The following is a 23925-nucleotide window of genomic DNA, read 5'->3' as shown; positions in this document are numbered from 1 at the left end:
AGCCCAGACAAAAGTAGCAGAACATTTATTTAAACGGAAACATTAGTGCGTTGAACACCCTTGTGTATGCAAGTGCATTGCCTTTTTAATATGGCGGGGTTTATACATGTCGCTGCTGATTGTGTAACACACTAGACCCACCAAACGAGGAAAAACGTACCTCAAAGCCTGTACGCTGTTTCATACTTTCAAGGAAACACGTCTTTCACGGAAACCGTAGCAAAACGGTGCACACTATTTTCAGGTTGAACGTGCCCCAAGTTAACATTGATTTATTTGTCAAGTAACTTCTGTACTTAAGTAACACCACGTCCGTATTATTTTAACCAAAACCTGAAAAATGATGTTGACAAAGAAATAATATAGGAAACTGTGACTGATCCACATTGAATACAGTATGTGGATCAGATCTGCCCTACTCGTAGGTTATGTTCTTTCTTTGTTTTATATTTCATTCATTCTTGTTTAGTGTTTCCTGTTTTATTTTGAAGTACTCACCCTGTCTTTCATTTCAAGTTCCTGCCCTTGTGTGTTTCCCACCTGTGTGATTACCTACCCTGCCCTGATTAGTTTTACCTGTCCCTCATTACCCTTCCTCCCTTGTGTATTTAGTCTTTGTGCTCTCTTTGTCTGTTGCCAGTTCGTCTTCGGTGTTTTAGTGAGCGTTCCAGCCATTTGCGCCTCGTGATTTCCTAGTATTTGTCAGACCTGTCTTCAGTAACTTAGACTCAGATCTTGCCTAGCGTTTTTGGAAACCTTTGCCTGTTTTTGGACTGCCTACCTCCTTCCTGGTAAAGACTTTCATTCATAACCTCTCAGTGAGTCGAGTCTTGCTTTTGAGTCCCTTTGTCTGCTGGTGCCAGTGTTCTCTGTGCCAGGATCACATCATGACTGATACCCGATCTACCTTATCAGGTTAGTATTGGTGAAAACGCCAAACCTTTAACCTCATATACTGTAGATATTTTCAGTTCTTTGTTTCTTTTTGAGATGTTGCAACATTGCATCATCTCAAATAAAGAAACTGGTTGAATTTAGCTGTTTATCTTAATATTTCTGATGTCTTCTTAATAAGTTTGGAATGACAGATTGGGATTTTAACTGTTCAACCTTGCACTGGCATTGAAACGGATTGAATCATTATTTTTAACGCAACATTCACTCCGGCCCCTCTGCAGACCACTCTGTTCCCTCATTTGAAAACTAGAATGTGACTCATCTCCTCATAATCTTTTAAGGCGCTCCAAATTACATTACAAACAAGGTCAGAGCACATTCAGAAATAATAAGATTTCGATAATAATTTTTAATCCCCCCAGCTGTTACACCACAAGACAAATTGCGTTGTTAATTTATTCACCAGTGCTGTTGCAAATAAACAGTTTTGGTTTCCCACTCTCAGTGCGAGGATTAAAGCTTCACCCCCTCCCCGCCGACCGAAGCCCGTGTTGTTGAGTTGGTCTCGGATATCTCTGCGAGATTGCAGCGTTAGACAATGGAGAATATCTCACCTCTACCCTGCAATGCACTTGGGTGAGGTTCATTTAGGTGTGACCACGGGATTGGTCCCTCCGGGAGCAATTAGTTCTCGCTAAAGGATCTGGGATGGTGGGAGCAACGAGATGTCAAACAATGGCATCACCCCTCGTCAGCTGAACGCTTGTTACCCTGGACTCCTGAGAGGGTGAACTGCCAACGTCTTGTGTTTCTGCGTGACTACTCCCCAGCTGCATACACTGTGGCTCAGAGTGGTTTCAGACACTGTTCAACATTGTGAAATGTCATGATGGGAGGAGTTGTGTGTGTGTGTCTATGCACACGTGTGACTGAGTTGCTTAAAGGTTGACTCCTTCTTTGTTCTGTTAAGTTTTTTTCAAACGGAAACGCCCACTCAGCTTCTACAAAAAGCACTGACGTAGGTTACCAAAGTAAGCTAATCAAAGCTAATCAATAAGGTTGTGATTAATGTGAACGCTAGCAGAAATGAGTGGAAATAACTGAAAGGGTTAATTTAGATTTTTTTTAAGATTTTTACAGCTTTTCTGAATGTATTCTGGTGGCTTTAAAGAGAGTGATATAACTGCTTAAGTTCCCCGTCAGAAAGAGCTTTTCTGACGACGAGCTAAAATGGCTGTGGACGGGAGCAGCAGAAAAACCTATTTTAGCCAGCTAAAAAAAAATCTATATCAGTTTAAGTGTACGCTATACGCGTGCCTACCGCCATCTAAGTTACTGTCTGTAACCAGTGGGCTACCTCCGGGTCTGAAAAGTGAAGCCAATGCTGAAGCGTCTTAAACTTGTATTCTTTCTAATAGCCAGCAGGGGGCGACTCCTCTGGTTGCAAAAAGAAGTCTGATTGTATCGAAGTCTATGAGATAATGACCCTACTTCTCATTTGATTTATTACCTCAGTAAACATTGTAAACATGAGTTTATGGTCTCAATCGCTAGTTTCAAGTCTGCTTCAATACAGCGTGATGTTCATTTAGTAATTTATGGTTCCATTTAGAGTCAAATAGACCATAAAGCAGGGGATGTTTTAGGACATGGCTACCTTGTAATTGACAGGTCGCTACCACGGCGTTGTCCGGTCTGGATGTTGTCTGCGTTTTCGTCTTACAACTTTAACCCTTTCACAGTGTGTTTTCAGTTTATGAAAGTTAATTACAATGTTTTTGGTCACCTGAATATACCTTATTCAGTGTTCGGTTGTACTTAGCTCCACCCTCTCGTGTCCCTTCTGGTTGCAAAAAAACAAAATGGCTTCATATATACAGTCTATGTATGTAACGTTAATACACTGACTATAAGGATGTATATGTACTGTACACGTAGCAGCATTATCCTGCAGAAACCACGTCAGGTCACGTGGGAAAACATTTTTAGAAGAGCTTGGAAAAATTGTATTTTGACAATAAAACATGCATACTTTCACCAAAAATTCTAACGTTCGGATTTGAATACATCTGGAACACCACTGGAAAGCGACAAAATTATATAAAAAACTGGACCCGCTCTTGAAGTAGAAGTGATAAAAGCCATTCACCCATAAACCAAAAGGGGCCTATGATGCTTAATCAAACTCTCAAACATGCATCAGGCTTGTTTTCTTTTTTCTTCTCATCAATACCTTGACGAAAGGAGACATGTCAGATCCGAGCTTGAAAACTATCTGCCAGCTCTTAAAGAGTGACGCAAAGTAGATGAAACTTTTCAGAAAACAATGCCTGTGCTCTTCTTCAAAGCCTTATTCATCTCTGCCAGTCACCCTTCAGCGCTGCCAATTTATTCATCTCGCAGGAACAAAGTGCTCCAGATTTGTTCCTGGAATTCAAAAGGCAATGATTTCACTGGGATGCTCTCTGTTTAAGATAATAACATAAAGCCCTGCTAATAGCTACAGTTATCAGCATTAGCGTGTTGTGAGAGTAACGTCAGCTTTGACAACACTGATAAAAGTTTTGGCGTACTGTGATATTCCTTTTATCTGAAGCACAAAGACACCTAGTGACAGGAAAAGACCAGAAAAAGACCAGTTGTTATGGTTACAAGTTATAAATAGAGCAGCTAGGAGTGTAGGTGACAAGGGAGCTGAGAGTTTCAGGATGAAAGACGCAGATGAAATCCACCCCACAATCCCTTGCTGCAGATCTGCTGCTAACTTACAGGGAGACATCAACGCAGGCAGACCTGGAAACATCAGCTGACAGAAAGAAACTTGCACTGCATCAATTAAAGTATGCATATAAGCTCACCTGAAAATCCAATCATCTGTTTTTATTCCCCGTTGCTGCGTTACCAACTGATATCTATGGCAGGAGCCGTATTAATGACTACTGTGACACTGCAGTTTTAAAGTTCAGCATTGAAAAAAGAGAAGCAGTGAGATGTGGATGGTTTCTCTAGTCTGCTGAGGCTTGTGTCCCCCGGCCTCCCCTGTGATTTTTGGCATTTGTGTCATGCACATTGTTCTCTGCCCCAGTGCCCGGCACCGAGGGCCTCCTGATACAGTCCGTAATTAGAAGCAGCTCAAGGATTTAATGAAGAGGCGCTCACTTGATGGCAGCAGCGCTTGAGACATTGCCAGTGGCTCCGACTTCAAAGCTGGAGATATGGCTCCCCAGCAAAGGCCGGGGAAAAGCTGCGACGAGATAACAAGTCATGGCTTTCTTTTGATTTGTAGCATGCCAGGGCACTTACTATATAGGTTTGCAGCCAGTAAGGGCATGCAAGTGGTTGATCAGTGTGGCATTGCGCTACTGGGCCAATGAGCATCATCAGCAATAGAGCCCAGTAATGATGCGAGTGGGAGGCGAGATAAGATAAGCTGTGTGAATTTCCTTTCCCCCCCCCACCCCCCCTTGCTGATTCCCAGTCAGTAACTACCAGGATCACTCCCTATCATCTACTTTAGAGTGCGCTAGTTGCCTTCCAGAAACAAACTGTGGAGGAGCTTTGTGATCAACCCAAAAGGCTTAGAGGAGGATGTATTTCAAAGTCATTTTCAACTCTCTTTGCCTGCTGTGAACCTAAAAAAAACAGTGTTGTTCCTCAGGAAAAGTTAAATGACATTTGAAATGTGACAGTTGTCAGGCTGCTATATCCTATTACAGTTTGCTCGTAAAAGCTGGCCCACACTGAAAGATTTTTCAAATCTTAACAGATGTTGAAAATGTGAGAGACCTGACACATAACGACATGTTATGTTAAATTTAACATTTTGTTCCTATAGTGTATGGTGAGCAACACTAACAGATTCCATTCATGAACAACAAGAGTCCCGACATCGCATCAATGATATTGAATCGTTGATCACTGAATCGATACAACGATCCAGATCTATGTATCGTTACACTGTTACCTATTGGTCTCTTAGACACAAAAACATGGGAAAAAAGGGTCCAGGTTGAAAAATACCAAAGTTACCCTTTAAGTGCAATGTTAATCACACAGTACATGCTGTTGTGTGCTGGTCTGTGAGGATTAATGAAGTAGATAATGTCCTCAGCTGCATTGCTGAAGGGTTTCCACCCACACACTCATTTCATTTTAACTACAGTATATTCCTCCGACTTCATCCCACTGATAAGATACTTTCTTTTTCACTTTGAGATGCCCTCAAATTGCATTTAGCTGTTTCATAATTCCCTTTTAAAGTGTTACATAAGCTCTTTCCATAGGGTATATATACTGTACACTATACACACTGACTTTAATGCGTCTTGGGGAAGGATTTAAAGATCAGGCATCTTCTTTTCCCACATTATAAACCTCTAGATCTGATTACAAATGTGCGTCTATCCTAATTTTCAAATTAGCAACACAAGAAGCAAATGACAGAAGATGTCTTCTCTATTTCAGGGTGTTCAGAATAGCATAAGAGTAACACGGTCATTATCTTTCCCACTGGTCCTCCGGATTGTCCCTGTCACCAGAGAAGACCAACTTGGGGTTTTTAAAAACTTTGAAGGCAAAAAGATACTTCTTCAAACATGGAATTATGCTCTATCCAAGTTCAAAGACTGAAAAGTTAGGTAGAACTTTCTTAGTTGACTTTCTTTTTCTTCTGTTAGCTCAAACCAGGTCTTAAGGAATCTTGTTTTTTTATATTCAAGACTCCCTTGAGGATCGTGTACACCACCTTTAGCTCTCAGTTGGTTACATTAAAACAACCAATCCCACAGAAAGCAGATGCATGATGCAAGATGAATTCATGAGCAGCACTTCATTGATGTTTTTTTTTTGTGTGAAGCTATGTTGTCCTGTTTGAGTGCTGTAGATGAATAAACTGACTAAAGTTTCTTTTTCCACTGCTGCAGTCATTGTGAAGAAGAACATCAGAGAAATGAGGCTCTACAGGAATAAATGCAGCCTCGGGTTTCTCCCTTCTAGATCTTCTTTAAAACATGTATTGAAATTACAAACAATACCTATTTTCATGTGCACAAAGGCAAAAATGTCCCACTGCGTTATGTCACCATTAAAGCTTCTCTATACGATATTCAGAGCATTAATATAGCAGCAGAGATCTATTGTCTATGTAAAGATATAGAGGAGTAATGTCTACTCTGAGCTGAGAATGAAGTCTCTCTCCTCTGTGTGTGTTATACTCTGAGCTTCTCTGTGCTTTGATGACATCGCTGGGCCATCCATGCATGCTTTTTAGTGCCGTTTTATTCTAACGGGTATTTGTTTTTCAACTCTTTGCCAAATTTGTTCCAAAATTAATTTTCATCCTCCCCGATCTTATTTTTATCCGGGACGTCCTTGAGCCCTGATCTACATATGGAGCGGGTCCTCTTCATGGAGCTGGAGGGCATGTTTCTACAGAAGCCCAGAACGGACAAACCAACCCCACTGACTCTAGATAAGGCCATTCGTGTTTTCACATTTTTACGGCGGCCACCGCAGTTCTCCTCCGCGCTTAGCACACAGGAGAAGTTTCAGTTGGTTGCAATCTACAGCGTCACCACTAGATGCCACCAAATCCTACACATTGTCCCGTTAATCGCTAAATGGTCAAAACAGCTCCTCTGTATTAATAGAAATTATTTTGTAAGCCTATGTGGGTACAACATTTGAATAAAAGCTTTCCACATTCAGCATCTTCTAGTCTTCTAGTTTACACATCAAGCTGTCCACATTTTGGACACTCTGCCACTGAGTGTCCCTGTTTACGTAAATCCATTGGCAAGAAGATTCCTATTCATTTGCGGTTTCCAACTGACAGACAACATTCATAATGAATTTACCAAAAGTTCAAACCAACACCTGGTTAACTTCTTTCATTTTATTTTTTATATGGTGGTGGGGGGGGGTAACTCTAGATTTGACTACAGGTTGCACGGCTAAAAATATCTTTCCTTGGACACTTCATCATGATAAAAAAAAGTTTGCATACATTATCTTGCAAAATTATATTAATATTGTAATCTCATTTTATCTCTGCAGGAGAGGCAATTATTTTGTGGTGATGGAGTGTCACAGCTAAATGAATAAGCAGTTGTCACAGCACACCGCTGAGGACAGGGGGCATCGCTGTGTGAATATAAAGCCCAATAGATCCGCAATTAACTTCTACCCTCCATTCCCCTCCAAAGCGTAAATAACATTTATGTTCCACGGTTTCCATCAGTTGGGCTTGTTCTGCGGGGTTAGGCGTATTATCAACTCATTACACTGGCACACACACAGGCTCCTTTATTCTCATTAATCTGCCAGTCTCCCCCAACTCTCACTATCTTCACCTAATGAGTATTTATGACCTAGGACTTATCCGCTGTGATATAAGAAACTACACATACATTACATTTTATACATGGGGCATTTTCCCTGATACTGATGTCTAAAAACAGTACACAAAATAAAAGTATTTGAGTGACAAAACAGCACATTTACAGACCAGAGTGGCAGATTGAAAAACAACCCAAAACCTCAATGAGTATTTCTCATTACGTTGTAACTCACCACACAGCAGGCAACCAAAATTATGATAGATCAGCCTATCACCATTCATTTTTAGGTTTTCCCCACTCACCTTCTTTGTTAGTCTGCAAATCACGTCCCACCTAACGAACAAGGCAGCAACGAGAGATTCTCTTAGCTTTTTCAGTTTCCATTTCAGCTTTGACACTCCGCGTTTGCCAAGTAGAGTTAATCGATCTAAATTAGTATCATTTTCTCTGCAGTGTAACACCTCGAAAACTGATTTTATACACTCTTAAAGCTGTTCAACTTCTCAACCAAACACAAATGTTACATTAGAAGAGATTAACAACACTTCCTCTTTTAATGTCATATTCTATCCCTTTTTTGGCCGATGAAAACACAACTGACCTTCAGACCACTTACATATTTGCATGCGTAGTATGTAGAGCAAGGAGACGTGAAGATTAAAGTCCTGGATGTCCTCCAGTTTCTTCAATTTTAAATTCACAGGGAGAGAACAGAAAGACTCTGCGTGTGTGTGTGCATGTGTTTGCTCATGTGCTGCTGCTCAAGGACTCATGGAGCTGTTCGCCCATGTAGTTCATTCAGACAGAACACCTGGCCTTTCCAGCCTGATGAAGCCAACACAGGAGCTGCAGATGATCTTCTCTTTTCAACACTTTTTAAGGTTAAATAATACAAGAACATAATTTTGTATGGCCAGTTGATACAAATACACTTATATATATACTGTGTATTACAGCATGCATGTTTGTGGCTGGATTGTGTTAAAATTATGAGAGTAGCCAGATGAAAATGTAATAGTGCAACTAATGATCATTTTCATTGTCGATTAATCTGTTGATTATTTTCTCGATGAATCGATTAGTTGTTTGGTCTATAAAATGTCAGAAAGTGGTGAAAAATGACGATCAGTGTTTCCCAAAGCCCAAGATGACGTCTTCAAATGTCTTGTTTTGTCCACAACTCAAAGATATTCAGTTTACTGTCATGGAGGAGTAAAGAAACCAGAAAATATTCACATTCAAGAAGATGGAATACTACTACTTTTATTACTAATACTTTTTTTATTATTATTTAATGACTCAAACCAATTAATCGATTATCCAACATATTCTCCCTCCCAACTCGTCAAATACCGCCGCTTGGTCAGTGACCCTCTGCATCGGAGGTACCCCTCTTGTGTTACGTTTTGATGCAACGGAGATGGCGTGTCAAGATATAACCATTATGTGCATAGTGTCCTTTCAAAATAAACTTCCGTTTTTACAGGAAGTTATAGATTTAGGCAACACAACCACTAAGGTAGGGTTAGGAAACGGTCGTGGTTGACGCTAACTTCAGCGACTCGACTTATGTGACTAATAACTCCCGTGACTAGTAAGTCACAGGTATGACGATAAAGAGTCACCTGACTAAGGACTCACGGGACAGACGCTACCTACGAGTCAACGTACGTTAAAAAAAATAATTCAACATCACTTTTAGTTTCACACGGGACACAAACTCCGGTCTCCTGGTTGAAAGTCTTGTGTTTGTTTGACCCATCCACCACCCCTCCCTCCCGCCCTTAGCTGACCTTCACGCTATTAATACTACGTCACTTGCGCCGTGGGTGGGTTTATATTGGAGTAAGTGGAAAGCCCGGTTCATCACAGACTGTCGCTAAAGGGTACCTCCCTGGTCGGTTTCCGATGTCGAGGGGCGCTACCAAATCGCCAGTGTTTGAAGAGTTGGGATTGAGCCCGGGTTGGATTATCAAAATAGTTGGCGATTAATTTAATAGTTGACAACTAATTGATTAATCGTTGCAGCTCTATTAAAATGTGAACAGTGTCACGAAATACCTGCACCAAAAACTAACACGTTTTCCACACTAAACAACATATACAGTATGAGGGCTCCTACAGTATCAGCAGGATGACATCAACTGTCAGTGTCTTAAAAGATACCAAAGACGACTGTAGGTAGGAAACAGGATGTAGACGGTCACTAAAGGCTCTTGTTGTAAGAATCGGTCATTTTAGGCATTTGAACAAATGACCAGTGCTGTTTCTCTTGTGATAACAGTCTTGTACAACCACCTGCCAAATGACCTGTGATGTGGTTTGTCTGGAGCAGGACCGTAATATGAATCAACTACAGGGAACAAGCGGAATGACGCTGTTGTGGGTATTACAAGAACGATGGGACACAGATGGCGTGAGGCAGGTACAGTAGGTGTTAGTGCTTTTGTTTTGTTAACAGCTGCAGGTATATCATACACATGCAAGTGTTTCATTAGCTCCTGAGAGCTAACAGGTTATTCTGTTAATTTGATCTAAATTAAGATCTGTACATTCTGATACATATGCATTGTGTTAGGGGATGAGTTGAGAGTGAGAAACACATTGTACCAAGATGTAGGCTACCCCTTTCTGGCCAACCGTGTCTGCTTTTACCAAAGGCATACATGAAAAAAGAAAAGACTCCTTTGTTTCAATATTCAAATAGATTTTTAAATGTAATTTTTTAAGTTAAGTTTAAACACCATTATTCAGTGTGCCGTGATGTTATTGGAGGATGAAAGCTGTATTAAACAAACCTCGGCCTCTTTCCCTTGGTTGTCTCTCTCAGCCTAATGAAATGTCTGTCACAAAACACTCAGACAGCTATGGACAATGAAAGGCTCTTTACACTGTAGTAAGTCGACAACAGACTCAGGGTCATAGCAGTTTTTTCTACAGCTCCCCCCTAAGTCCTTGTACTTTGATTGACTGTGCGTAAGAGAAGCATTTGTGTCATTTTGAAATGAAAACAGATGGTGTCCATTCTCTCTACTCCTGCACTGCTAAACCTGAAGGACATTTGAGGGTAATAATGACTGATCTCTGATCTGCCAAATGCCTGGGACACTTGCACAGACGGCTGACCTCCACTGGAAAGAAGTTGCATAATTGAAATTATTTAGCAGCTAAAGTGAGAGGCTTTAGAGCAATCCAGTTTTAGAATATGACGAGGGGTAAATCCTGATGAAATATGCGAGCTGTCCCTAATCCTCTTCAATCATAAACAGCTGTCCTGGGTTATGGATGTGACTGTTGCTTAACCTGCAGAGAGAGCAGCCTTTTGATCTGGATTTGCCTCTGCCCACTCTAAACTCATCCCTTTTCCCCACCATCTGCCATACTTTTATTACTCTTGTTTTTAAAATACATTTGGAAAGCTAAAGCTTCCTTTATCATTTGTTTTTGTTTTTAAGCTTTGCTTTAAGCACACATCACTGAGCATACACACACACATGTCCCTGCTGTCCCTGTTACTGTATTCTCACTTACCCCCATTAGCATCTGGGTGCTGCTGAGTGCAGCCTGTCATCACCTTCCTTAAGCCAGTTACAGAAGGGTATAATATATGCCAATTCTTGCAGTCTGCAGGGAACTGGTTGTGCTGTTTGAGCTAATTATTTTGGTATGAGACAGTGTCACTGTTAACATGTATGAAGGTGATTTCACCCTGAAGACCCTCATAGTGTGAATTTACATGCAGAGGATATAAAGAATATGATCATTATCCTGCTGTATTCTCATGCAGCAACAAATGTCTCATAATGCATTCTGTTTTTCAGTTTCCACTATTTGACATTCAGCTCACATAATTCTGCTATTAAACTAAAAGCTTCTCACTGGAACTATGCAATTTCCCCAAAGGACTACCTTTTGTGTTCCCATATTGTCTCTTGTGCCATTTTGACAGCGCTCATAAATATAAGATGCTGTTTTCAGGCATGGTAGGTTACATTTCCAGATTTATATTAACAGTAACCAGTGGATAGTAGCAACTGTAGAAAACCAGTAACAAGAAAAATGATTTGTTTAAATATGTAACTTCATAATTTGTTATTTACAGTTATTTACATCAGTCAAATGCTTTCTTATCTCCACATATGATTAATGCTGATACTAGTTTAAAGGGTTTGCATCACAGTGGTACTATATGACAACTTTTAAAATAAAACTAGATCAGGCGGTTACCTACGGGTCTGAAAGTGAAGCCAATGTGCCTTAAACTTGCATTCTTTCTAATAGCCAGCAGGGGGCGACTCCTCTGGTTGCAAAAAGAAGTCTGATCGTATAGAAGTCTATGAGAAAATGAGTCTACTTCTCACTTGATTTATTACCTCAGTAAACATTGTAAACATGAGTTTATGGTCTCAATCGCTATAGTTTCAAGTTTTCTTCAATGTATGACGTTAATTTAGTAAATTATGGTCCCATTTAGAGTAAATTAGACCATAAAGCAGGGTATGCTTTAGGACGTGGCTACCTTGTGATTGACAGGTCGCTACCACGGCGTTGTTCAATTTGGGTGTTCGTGTTTTTGTCTTACAACTTTAACCCTTTCACGGTGTGAAAATGTCTTATTCAGCATTTGGTTGTACTTAACAGTATCTAAACACGCCTAACAGGTGTGAAGACACCGAGTACTGAAAAGGATATAAACTCATTCTTATAACATGGGTTAATTGTTTTGACATCCCAATGGACGTAACTTTTCTAGGATGTCTAGATCTATGATGAATGTAATCTGACGGCAGTAGGGCCACGCCCCATTTTCAGCAAGCATGGCCGACTGTGAGGCAACGAGGAAGCATGAGACACATTTTAATCTATTAATCAAATTGTTAAAGTAGATAATTTGTGTTAAACTGTGTTTAAAACAAACATGAGATGTTTTATTTCTTAAACCTGTCAAAATATAATATAAAATACGTATAGCTTTTACTCAGGATTTTTTTCAAAAACATCTGTCCATTGGAATGGATGGGGGATCTGAATGTCACCAGAAGGGAAATAAATAGGGAAATACTGTTTGGTTCATTCTGACTCGACTGATATTATTTTTTCTAAGGATACAATCAGCTTATAATGCATCCTTTTGATTGTGTACATATAATATTCAACTCAGGAGACTTTGAACATACTGGGTACTTGAGATATTTCAGGAATTCACGATGTTCTGAGTTGTGATTACGAGGCTGATACAAAATAGATATGCAATGTGTTTAAAGCATCACTATTCATTGACGAGTTAACCATTCATGAAAAATAATTAAGGTCGTGATTTTTTTGTTGTTGTTGGAAAAGGGTATCTTAAGACTATTTATTGTAATTTTGTATGCATTCAGTTTTCATTCCATTGGAATCGACAGAAAATAAATAAATCATGAGCTTATTTATTTCCCATTAAGGTATGGAACATAATTTGGTTTTGAAAGGGTTAATATAAGATGGGCTGAAGCTCTGCCAACATTGTTAGCATTCCAGTCAACCAGGTTCTGTCTACAAGAGGATACCACCACTAGGGAAAATAGTAAAACGGTTGGAAAAAAAAACAGTTTTTCTCCTGAATATATTTAAATAATGTTCAATACCCTGGAGTTAAGTCACCCAAAGTAGTCATCTCAACCTAAAACTGGACCAATTTTAGCTAAGGCAGTAGGGCTCTTGTATTCCATCACTTTACGATAGAAATTGTTTTTGGACTGATAAAACAGCAGCTATAGATCATGTTCATCATGTTTAATGATCTTTAATAATTGTCATCATCTTTGAACACACTATATGAGAGAGCATCAGGAGAATAATCAGATATGTGATGTGCAGAGAAAGAAGAATCAGACTCAGCTTGTTTCCACTGCAAGTGGACATGCTCATGAATAAACTCAGTGAAATGAAATATATTACTGCTACTGATGAAAAAGTGTTTTTTAGGTGAATGCTGAAAACACAGACAAGAATATTACTGGCTCCGTTCAGTACAGATCTAGTTATTTATGGTAATGTGCAGTTTGCATGTATTTTCACATGTTAAAAAATAAATATTACATAAAGATTAAAGATTAAGATGGATTAAATTACAACCAGACATATTTTGCCATTTCAGCAATGTATTAAATTGCACAGTTTAATGAAAGGCTCTGTTAAAAAGTAAGAAAAGAAGCTTTGACTTGTTGTTTCATACAGACTAAAATCTAATGAGGACATTAGTCAACATTGCTTCAGTTAAGAGTGGTCTAATACTGATAAGAGTCTAATAGCTGCCACAGGAAGCAGGTTTATAAAACAGAATGTGAGAGATTATATTAAAGACTAGTGATTTAAGTAGATTAAACTGCTTAAACAGGCTGTACCACAGCGCAGGGACCCGAGCGGAGACTGATCAGTCCAATGTGGCTACACAGGGCTTTGGTTCTGGGCACCTCTCAGGTGTGAAACCTGCCTCCCAATGCAATTAATTTTCCAACACATGATATACTGTAAATTCAGCAGCTTACATAGCTAAGTCAGTTGTATTGAGCAATATTTTTATTAATATTGAACAAAATGACTCTTGCTAATGTGAGGCTGCTGACTGCTGATCCAACTGAGAAACAAAAATCCAGTATGCACCTCTATGCAGCTTTCTACCACTTTCCGCTCATTATCTCGGTTCAATAAACCACAAATGCTGGTTCACAGGAAGTTGTGGGCGGCTGCACTCACCCATAACTTCACCAACTGCAGCCTGGTCTCCGAAAAAATACTTTACAAAATACATACAACAAAACTGCATTGTCTCGTAGATTACACTTGTATTTGACGTATCACATGTACGTTTAATCAAAGTCCGTGTAGGGAGGAGGTCGGGGGGGAGCGATAGAGCCCGTTAGCATGAAAAGGAGTACGAATGACACGCTAATAAGCATGGCATTTAGCGTGCAATTAGAACGACTTTCTTGCTTATGGCGTGTCATTTTTACACAATGTACTGACTGCAATATGAACGCATCCATATAAATATGCTACGCTCAGAGCTAGTGAGGTAGAATGAAAAGCATGCAAGACCGCTTATGGAAGGTGTGGGGGTGGTGGATGGGTCAAACAAACAAACTAGGAGACCGGAAGTGTTTTAGACTGGTGTTTTGTTTTGTAAGTTATATTAGTGACGTTTGTCACATCTTTTCGTGATGTTTTTGAGCTGCTTTTTGTACTTATGTTACGTTGTTTCTGTACGTATTTTACTTAGTTTACGTAATTACTTTAAGCCCAACCATGACGTTTTTCCTAAGTCTAACTAAATGGTCTTGTTGCCTAGACCTAACAGCGGCCGTTTCTGTAGTTTTGCTACATACAACTGACACGTGAAAAGCCTAAAATGCGTCCTAATGACATGTGGAATGTCCGTGTAATGTCGTGCTATTTATATGCCTTCCCATAAGACCAGGTTGAGGGATGGATCAAACACAGGACTTTCACCCAGGAGACTGGTGTCCATGTCCCGTGTGAAACCTAAAGTAACGTACTTATTTTAACCCAAAACATGATCTTTACTAAACCTAACCAAGTAGTTTTGTTGCTTAAACCTAAACGTAATTGAGAATACAAAAATGGCAAATGCACCACGAGCAGTTAAAACAACAAAACACATTGATATGAAATGTATTTTTGGTTCAGAAACACACATATCTAGAAATGTTGATAGGAAATGTATTTTTGGTTCAGAAACATATCCGTGGTTTGCAGAAACATACTGTACAATGCCAACATTTTATTCTGGCGACTGGGTTGCCAATTGTTAGCTGTCCAGCATAAAATCAGCCATATGAGCTTGATTGGCTCATATTAGACTTCTTGTTGACTTGCATCTTAATGCAGATCTAACTAGTTTCATATCTGCAAGAAGAACAGAGCAGAACAACTTGTCCTCTACTCTGTGCAGGGTTATTTACGCAGCTCTGAAGGTCTCCACTGCCTCCTATAGCAGTGTTTATCTTGTTCAGCTCTCTGGAGATCAGCCTCTAGTGAGTCTCCTGACTACGGCGGGCCTCTCAGAGGCATATTAACAAGATGGAAACAAGCAGAGCCGACTCTACTAGACCATTCGTCTCTCGCTCTGGCATCTCGGCAGATGGAAAGGAATTGGCACATCATACTTGTGCCACCAGCATTGCACCCATGGGGATGCAAACGTAGTGACTGTCAAAACTTTGAAGGATAGAAGTCTTATAGTAAAGTAAAGATGACAGCACAGTTTTTTTCCAAATACAAGAGTTTTTGAGTATTGATATTTACAATTCAGTACTATGTGTGAGTGACTGGTGGTATGTTGATGTTTTTGTCTGTGTGCATGTATTCCAGCTGCCAATCCCCAAGGTCACCTCATGAATAGTATTGTCTAAATGTATGGTCTTTGTGTGTTGGAAAAAATTATCTCCCCTAGGCTTGTAAAAACAAGCAAAACCACTTTATTGTGAAATGCAAGGAAATCAATCAGATGGTTTCCTTTAGTGTTTTGTCATGCAATCTAAACATACCATACATGAGAGAATAGTCTGTACAGGTTCATGAAGATGAAAGTAAACTGACCTTGGAGCAGTGTACATGTGGCCTCAGTAGATCAATTCTACCTGCCAAAGCAAGATTGATTTGCACTGTTGTGGCCACACATGTGGCCACAAATAATGTTCTCCATCCTACAGACACCATGCAACCATTAGAAAAAGCCACCATGCAACCATTTAGTAAGAGCAGCCTTAGAGGTGCAGTGTGTAGCATCTGGCGGCATCTAGTGGTGAGGTTGCAGATTGCAACCGACAGAAACTTCTCCCGTGTGCCAAGCGTGTAGGAGAACTACGGTGGCTGACGCAAAAACACGAATGGCCATCTCTAGAGCCAGTGTTTGGTTTGTCTGTTCTGGGCTACTGTAGAAACATGGTGTTGCAATATAGCGGACTCCATGAAGAGGACCTGCTCCCTATGTAGATAGAAAAAGCTCATTCTAAGGAAACAATGACACTAAAGAAAACACACTTATATTATATTACATTTCTGCCAATTGGTCCCCCTAAATACACACTGTTCCTTTAAGTTCTACAAATATTGTAAAAGATAATAATAAAATAAAATAAATTCTAGGGCTGTCAATCAATTGAATTATTTAATCACAATTAATCGCATGATTTTCCATAGTTAATCGCAAATTATTCGCACATTTTTTATTCATTCAAAATGTACCTTAAAGGGAGATTTGTCAAGTATTTAATACTCTTATCAACATGGGAGTGGACAAATATGCTGCTTTATGCAAATGTATGTATTTATTTATTATTGTAAATCAATTAACAACACAAAACAATGACACGTATTGTCCAGAAACCCTCACAGGTACTGCATTTAGCATAAAGAATATGCTCAAATCATAACATGGCAAACTCAAGCCCAACAGGCAACAACAGCTGTCAGTGTGCTGACTTGACTATGACTTGCCCAAAACTGTGACTATCATAAAGTGGGCATGTCTGTAAAGGGGAGACTCGTGGGTACCCATAAAACACATTTTCATTCACATATCTTGAGGTCAGAGGTCAAGGGATCCCTTTGAAAATGGCCATTTTACATATGATCCCAGTATCTTCACTCTAGCTTAAAAACTGATCCCTCTACAACCTAAAAATCGCAAGTTGCGTTAATGCGTTAAAGAATTTGTGCTGTTAAAACAAATTTGCGTTTGACAGCCCTTATAAATTCATAATGCCACATCATTGCTTGGACCTTTTGAAGGCTGAAACCAAACAAATTTAACTCATCAATCAAATAAATTCCGATCAAATATATCAAAAAGGTGTGAGGAAGATGGTAGATCTTCACTGTTATCAGTATAACAGAGAATAATTATGCCATATATTTGGACCAAGAGACAGATCTGTAGGTTCACACAAAACCAAAGTGGTCCAAGCACTTCCCCCTGTGGGACACCACATTAAACGAGACAGGGAAACCATACAGTTGAGACCAAAAGAGTGCTCAAGATAAGATCTAAAAGGACGGTGTGGTCCACAAAGCGAAATACACAAAAAGTAACAGCGAGACAGATCAGAAAGCAGGAAATATGCATCATACTAAATTTACCACTGAGCTACTGTGAGGAAAAATGGGATTTTTCCCGTGCTGTATATGAGTTTGTCAAAACGAAAAATTGTTTTCCTTTCTTACTGGAGTGGAGTGTGTTGCAATAATTAGACAACTACACATCTGCTTCAGGAGCTAATCAGTGTAACTCTACCTCAAACAGACCCCCTACTGAGGGAGCTTTAGCTACAATTTCCATTCTTCTGTTAACTCAGCCCTTTGTGTGCTTGTTCAGATACTGATCAGTGTTTCCATGCAGGTAGATTTCTATATATGATATAGGACAATATTCAATCAGCAGCACTCTTTTTTCTACTGTGTGGGGCCGATTCTTGTTCTGAAATCAGTGAACAATGAAACTGTTAGCGCTGTATGAACAGGCTAATCAGAATAATTCATCTTAATTATTAGCCTTTACCTCCAACCCGCTATGCCTCGTGTTGTAAACCCACATTTATATCTTCCTTTGCTTTATTTGTAGATTACTATCAGAATAACTACAAATGACAAATGTAATACGTATACTTTGATAAATACTTTAACAAATGCTTTTTGTTTTAAATTGGTGGAGGAGTTCCAAGGTCATACTAACACACAGGACCAGACAATGGGACAGTGCATTCCACTCATTCATTCACATCTTGTAGAAGACATATGGATACTACAATGATGAGCGGTCAGAACAGAGTGTTTGATGTGGGTGCTTGTGTGATGATTAGAGAACACTTAGTAACATCGTAAAGATGCAGACCAGGAAAGGACGGGTAAGGAAGGAAGGAAGGAAGTACTTCAGATGAAGAAGACTTATACGAATGCTCCGAGGCAATTAGCATTTTTTCTGATTTTATACCTCCGTGCCGGCGACAGCCGTGGCTGGAGGCATTATGTCCGTCCGTCTGTATCATTCTTTTGAATGCAATATCTCAGGAATGCCTGGAGCGAATTTCTTCATATTTGACACAAACATCCTCTTAAACTCAAGGAAGAAATTATTAGATTTTGGTGGTCAAAGGTCAAGGTTACTTTGACCTCACAAAACACTTTATTGGCTATAACTCAAGAATTCATTGGTAATTATGACAATCTCACACAAATGTCTAACAAGATAAAAGATGAAGTGATGACATTTTTGACAGACATGTTTGTAAGCTGCAACTTGACTGGTTGATGGAGGCATAACAATTCTAGTTGACTGCTGTCATCATAAACACAATGTTTAAAGTGTGTCTTGTTTCTAACCTTAGACCAACTTTCATGTAATCTCAAATAGTCTTTTTTCAAATAGTTTACCTCTGTATATAAGTTTGCATGTGATAATGTTATAGTTTAATTTAATTAACAAAAGCAGTTTTTTATATTTATTTATGTATAAATATATTCGTTTTTTAGTTATAGTTTTGTTTATTTACAGCAGAGTGGTGTAGTTGTGCCCAGAAGCTCCCGGTATTTCAAGTTTTTGTGCATCCGTTTTTTTTTCCAGCACTCCCCTCATTCACATTCATATTCCTGCTTGCCTTCACACCTGAGCTCTCCGCTACAAATACAGCTTTACGCTGTCATCCAGCAGCTTGGGAAAAAGTGCCTTCTGCCTTGCAATTTATATTTCCGATTGGCTGATGGTCATGCACTAACTAAAACTGAGAGATTGGGAGTATGACTAAATTTATGAGTGAATAAACAAAACTTGCTCAAGGCACATTGCTTACACAAAGGAGAGACTAAGATTTAAGACAGACGCATAGCTTTGTTGTGAACCATTCCCACCCGTACTCTAATCTAGAAATTGTTGTACTTTTGGCATAATAATAATGATGTCAGTAGCATGAAAACAATCTGCTTTTAAAGGAAAGAATTATATTTGAATAATTAAATTCTTGTTTATATGGTGGTTTGATGCCTTGTGGCAGAAGTTCATCCTTTACCCACTTCTGTCACAGACACGTGTCTGGCTCACCAGACGGTATTATGGTAAGAACCCGCTCAGCAGAATCCATTTGCCTGCAGGCAGCTTTTTATGTTTTAATTAAACCCTCTTCTGGTCATCTGAAGAGAGTAAATAATCAGAGTCAATAGTGCTTCTCGCCACACTCCACTATCTGCCTAATTGACTGAAACATTTTTGTAGGAGAATGATTGGGTTGGTTTCTGGATGAATCTTAAAGGTGCAGTGTGAAGGATTTGGCAGCATTGAGCGATGAGGTTGAAGATTGCAACCAACTGAAACTTCTCCCGTGTGCCAAGCGTGTTGGGGAACTATGGTCCTTTCTGGGCTACTGTAGAAACATGGCGGCAGACTCCATGAAGAGGACCTGCTCTGTATGTAAATATAAACTGCTCCTTCTAAGGTAGCGAAAAAAGTGGGTCGCAGGTTTGAATCCGGCTTGGGGTCCTGGGGGCCATGTTCTCCCCGTGTTAGCGTGGGTTTTCTACGGGTACTCCGGCTTCCTCCCACAGTCTAAAGACATGCAGGTTGGGTTAATTGTTGACTCTAAATTGCCCGTATGTGTGAATGTGAGCGTGTGATGCCTGTAATCGGCTGCAGCCTCCCCGCAACCCTTAATAGGATAAGCGGTTATGGATAATGAATGAATGATTATATGCTAAAGAAAACATAGTTATTAATATTATATTCCTTTAAAGTCATCTGATCTATCTTTTTGAGTATGACAGTCTCATCCCCCGTTGACTTGCATGTAAAAGGTCTGTAAATTGAGCATTCATGATGGTTATAATGGATTCCAGAAGTGAAAAGGCACTGAAATGGATCAAAAGTATAAAAAATGTTCACAGTACCTCGTCAAATCACTCCTGCATGATAATCCACACTTTTCTTTTCCATGCATATGCTGATCCATACAGCTAGATACACTGTGTGTCTCAGTCTTCACATAAGCGGTGAAAACTGCTGTACCACCTGCTATTGTGTTCCAGTATTACTCTCCTTTCAGTCGGCAACACTGGAATAAACAGTAACATGTCTCATTTCTCTATGGAATAAATGCTAACTGCAAATCATTTTTCAGGCTTTATTTGATGGAGAATGTTGACTAAGAACAATTTATTCTTTAGAAATAGTTATAGGCAAGAAGGATGAATGAATATATGCACACGTCCTGCATTCAAAGTCTTACTTGATTAAAAATACAAAAGTATTAGAATCAAAATATACTTAAAAAGTATATATATATTATGTATTAGATTATAATTATTGATGCATTACTGTACGTATCACATTAATATTACAACTGGTTATGGTGTGGTGGCAACCTTTAAATACTTAACTGGAGGGAGGCTTAATCTACAATAAAATATCATAAAGTATTAATTGATTCAGATTATTAATACAAAATATAAATCTGTAAAGTAACTAAAATTGGCAGATACATGTAGTGCATCCCTCTGAGATGTGAAATACTCAAGTAAAGTACAAATACAAATTGTACTTAAGTATAGTACTTGTGTAAATGTACTTAGTTACATTACATCACTGCAAGCCATCACTGCTTAAAGTATTTCCTGTAAAAACACTTTTTTAAATGTCTTTCACCAGAAATGTTATGCTAGTGTATGCAGCTACTTTCTTGCTGGTCTACATGTGTATTCATTTTGGTTTGTTTTTTGTCCTGAAAGTCCTAGTGTCTTTGAGGACGCTCCTCCTTCCATTACAAATGTCCAACGCCCGCAAGGAGAAAAGTAAAGAGTTCAAAGCCGAGCAGTACAACTGTATCACCACAATTTACAGCTGGCACCAGAGATAACATTTCGGATGCAGGGGAATTGGCACCCAGTCTACAGTGACAGTGGTGGCTTGACGCCTGGTGTCCCAGAGTCTTCCTTTGTACTCCCAGCAGAAACACTTTCTCTCTGCCAGGGGGTCACTGGGGGAGAACAACAAAGTTACGAGTGTGTAACGTTAGGATATATTCTTGCGGCGGAGGAGTGTGAATCAAGCCATTGATTTGTCTGTGAACTAATTTTACTTTTCTGGAAGTTTACTGTGTTTTGCAAGAAAAACAGGGATGACTGTAATTGGATTGTACTTTGGCCTTTTCAAAAGTGTCCAATATATGCACATGAATATAATGAGTACTGGGAAAAACTGCCTCTAGTTCAAATTAGACACAACTTATAGAGAGCAATGGCCTCATTTAACTGAAACCACGCTGGCAGAAAGGGTGATGGAAAGGTTAGGAGTCTTATTAATAATATCTGGAAATCTAAATAAGTCTTCAGTGTTCATTTTTCAGCAAAATATTGAGTCCAAATAACGAGTGCACCCTTGAAAGACGGGGACAAATGAAATTTGCAAATACTTTACAGTCTTATTATTGTTGAGTACTTTGCTATCTTCTAGGTCAGAAAGTCCATATCCAGCTCAATTAAAGCTAGGGTTGGTAATCTTGAGAAACTAGCAAGAGTACGTAAAAATTATCAAACTGAAAAATGCAGCCCAGTGTTGCCAACTCTTATTCAATGAAAGCAGCATTAGCTCCAAAATGTTGCTAAATGTAGCAAGAAGGTTGGCAAGTCGGCAACACTGACAGCTCGTGCCTTCAGGCCTCCCTCCAAAGCCACTCCCCCATGATTATCATTATGCATGTAAACAACAAACATGGCTATTGTTAACACTCACAGCTGTCAAGCTAGCAGCTTGTGGAAGACTCCGGTGACGCTCAATGAGTGCACAGGCAGAGTGCGTGCAGGTAGACAGGCAGGCAGCCCATCCAATCGGTTCATTCATCGAATCATTTCATTCATTTCGGTCACGTGATGCCATTGGGCCTAACAAGACTTTTTTCCCATAGACTTACGTTGGGAAAGAGATTTCTGAACACTTGAATAGCCCTTATTTAAATCATTAGGTCCTAAAAGTTGTAAAATCCAGAGTTATTTCCCCTCCTCCGTTCATGTGAATGAGACCCAGACCGTGGCTGGACCGAGGGCTGGGAGGCGGGGTTAAAGAAAACACTAGTGCGCTTTGTTTATGGGCCCAATGGATGCGGAAGATCCGGGTTATTTTGTCGGCAGCTGAACCTTTTTGTCTTCATGCGCCACTGAGCAACTTTCACAAGAACGAACTGGAGCCACCCTACAACGCTGTATCCAGTTCTCTTTATACATCCATGGATTGGACGGGTTTATTACAGTCCTGCGACAGCCACAGATAGATTTTTTTCTTTTTTTCCCTGTCAGAGCATTTGATTTATTGATTGCTGTCGGGATGTAATGAGAATTTCAAAAAATATAACAAAAAACGTTTTTGAAGATAACCAGCCTTAGCTTTAAATTTAAAATAAATATTTAAGATAACTTCCATCTACCTGGATTAGTAGATTATAGTGTTTATTAAAAACTTTATTTCTACAGAAAAAAAGGTACTGTAGCTGTCAAAATGTCTTGTTACTATATGCATCTGCCTGTCATCCCAGAGAAATCTGCTCATGTTTCTTTGTAAGCGTGTAACCCTCCTGACAGTCTGTCATCTGTGCTGGATGCTCTTTTATGACACTGTTTTTAAAGGTACCTGCATCATGTATCTGCAGTCACTCATAATAATTAATTATTTCTCTAACTCTCCCTGCATTGTGACAAAAGAGAGTTGCATCTCCCCCTACTGTTTTTACTGTAAAAGCACCATTGCTGAATCAAATCAAAGGAGACAGTATGCTGTACAAGATGTACTGTAAGATTTTGACGTGTGCCCCTGAAGGTCTCACATCTCACTTTGTTTTCAGAATATTAACATTTTAATATGGACAGGATCTTCTGAGTTTCTCTGCTCTATTGGCTGGAATGGAAATGTATATAACTGAAAGTATTTACTTGAAGTTTAAGGGGCATTTAATAGCCAAATGTTATTCAGAACAGTCGCTACTGACTGGAAAAAACAGATTATGTCGTCTGATGTTTCATAGCTGATTTGACGTCTGCCTTTATGTGTTTAATGAGTTTCCTAACCCCTGGGCACTTGATTGATTGAAAATGACAAATTTCTTATTCCAGTTCTACCTTGTAAACAGTGTTACACTGGCTATAAAGCCAGCTTTCTTGTTGGTAATCTCACTGTTTAAGCACCAGAACAAAGAAAGTATGAATAAATAATTAATTAATAGCATCCGGCGCCTATGCATGTGAATGCATAAACACATTGTGTGTTCCCTGTAGATTATAGAACATGTTCTAATTGTATTAGTGTGAGCTCATTTATATTCATGATGACCATGGATAATTTCACTTCCTCAGCACATGAAAAAAAAAACAGAACCGAAAGCAGATCTCCTGTGTGACTCTACAAGGTCACATGTCTTAATTATGCTATTCCTCTTTTGAATTAGAAAAATAATGTAATGTATAACTGCAGATGTAGCTTGAAATAAACAGGGAGCTTAGAGCTGGAAGATGTAATTATGTATATTACAGCCCTTTTATATAAAAAATAACAACAAGAACAACAACAAAACATTCCATATGGTTGTTTTAGCTACATTTATCTTATTAACACCTCATAGCAACGACGTTTACATGCTGAGGCATTGTAGCCCCCAGT

This window comes from Sebastes fasciatus, chromosome 2, assembly GCF_043250625.1.
Source record: "Sebastes fasciatus isolate fSebFas1 chromosome 2, fSebFas1.pri, whole genome shotgun sequence".
NCBI lineage: Eukaryota > Metazoa > Chordata > Actinopteri > Perciformes > Sebastidae > Sebastes > Sebastes fasciatus.
The sequence above is the reverse complement of the archived record's forward strand: the minus strand, read 5'-3'. Positions refer to the sequence as shown.